The following is a 1,726-nucleotide window of genomic DNA, read 5'->3' as shown; positions in this document are numbered from 1 at the left end:
ATTTTTGTATTTTTAGTAGAGACGAGGTTTCACCATGTTGGCCAGGATGGTCTCGATCTCCTAACCTCGTGATCCGCCTGCCTCAGGCTCCCAAAGTGCTGGGGTTACAGGTGTTAACCACCACGCCCGGCCCATGCTTATGTTTATTCATACTGCTCTCAGCTTTGCCGAGGGGATGATCTGGAGAGGGGGATTCACTTGGTTTGAACTGTTCCCGCTGCAAAGAAATTCTCTCCCTCACACTTGCCTTGTCCACGTCTGGGTTAAGATTCTGCCCATCTGTCCGGGACTGGTAAAAACACTGCCTGTTCCCGAGGAAGCCCCGTAACCAACCTCTCCCCAGATGTCTAATCCCTCGCTTGCGATTCCAGCAGAGGGCTCAGCATCTCGTCCACAGCCAGCCAGTGTCCTGCCAGTCTCGGGAGGCACTTGGCAGCATGAGTACGTCCTTCGCCCCTGTGTCTACGGACCCGGCCTCCCCGCCCAGCATGGATTGAAGCCGGGCTAAGGCGTTGATCCCAATGGGCTGTCTTCAGGGGTTTGGGACAGGCTTGACCCTTCACCCCAGCGTTCTGTGCAAACGTCTTCATCAGGAGTGCACTTGGGAGGTCCTACACTAGCACAGAGGTGGGCAGCCAATGGATCTGTGAACTCGAATGCAGTGCTCAGTGGCATTTGGAGGCGAGTCTAGTACCCAAGAGGATGAAACCCTTTGAAGGATCTGATGGAAACAAGAAATGAAGAGGGTATTTTGTCTTGTTTTGTTTTGTTTGTTTGTTTTATGAGACAGAGTCTTGCTCTGTTGCCCAGGCTGGATGGAGTGCAGTGGTGCAATCTCAGCTCACTGTGGCCTCTGCCTCCTGGGTTCCAGCGATTCTCGTGCCTCAGCCTCCCAAGTAGCAGGCATTACAGGCATGCACTACCACACCCTGGCTAATCTTTGTATTTTTAGTAGAGACGGGGTTTCACCATGTTGGCCAGGCTGGTTTCAAACTCCTGACCTCAAGTGATCCTCCTGCCTCTGCCTCCCAAAATGCTGGGATTACAGGTGCGTGCCACCACATCCAGCTAATGTTCGCCAGGCTGGTTTCAAACTCCTGACCTCAAGTGATCCTCCTGCCTCTGCCTCCCAAAATGCTGGGATTACAGGCGTGAGCCACGGTGCCTGGCCAAGAAATGAAGAGATTTTACTACCTGAACCTTACAACTGTACCTGAAAAATCACCAAGAAGACTGACCAGCAAATGAAAACCTGGAGAAAAAAATTGCAACAAAGGATAGGTGTTTATCTACGTATCCGTCTTACAGAGTGAAAAAGAGGCACGCGTTCATAGAAAGTGAATATAAAGCTTGCATAGAAATAGTCTGACCTGTTCAGTTTAAAGAAATGTAATACTGACCACAAGGTCTCTTTCTCTTTCCATTTTTATGGCCAAAAATTCCAAGCCTGCGGGTAGGAATTCCAGTCCTTATCGATATAATCGATACACTGGAAAACAATTGATGTGAGTAAAAGTCTTCAAATATTTTTGGTTTTCAGTCAGCAACGTCCACTTCTAAGAATTTAAACGAAGAGAATGATAAAAATATTGTCACAAACATTCATGAACAACGGTGATCATCACAGCTGTTATTTATAATTATGAACACTTGCAGGAAAGCAAAATTATAGCAGTAGGGGTTTGGAAATGATTTAGTTGTTGAGATCGTAATTCTCCCTGGTACA

At 47.9% G+C, this 1,726-nt stretch overlaps 1 protein-coding gene and 1 long non-coding RNA gene across 2 annotated transcripts in view; both read left to right on the top strand.

Annotated features, from left to right (window-relative positions):
- MCF2L (MCF.2 cell line derived transforming sequence-like) overlaps positions 1–1,726 on the top strand; it is a 256,715-nt gene that overhangs the window by 7,388 nt on the left and 247,601 nt on the right. The gene's annotated exons all lie outside the window — the stretch shown is intronic.
- Positions 1,306–1,726, top strand: part of LOC105539249 — a 6,815-nt gene continuing 6,394 nt past the window's right edge. Inside the window, exon 1 of the long non-coding RNA XR_001006019.1 lies at positions 1,306–1,539. This is a non-coding gene — a long non-coding RNA (uncharacterized LOC105539249). The remainder of the gene's footprint in view (positions 1,540–1,726) is intronic.

Source organism: Mandrillus leucophaeus, unplaced genomic scaffold, assembly GCF_000951045.1.
Source record: "Mandrillus leucophaeus isolate KB7577 unplaced genomic scaffold, Mleu.le_1.0 Scaffold201, whole genome shotgun sequence".
Taxonomy (NCBI): Eukaryota; Metazoa; Chordata; class Mammalia; order Primates; family Cercopithecidae; genus Mandrillus; species Mandrillus leucophaeus.
This window is presented reverse-complemented; position numbering and strand designations above follow the sequence as displayed.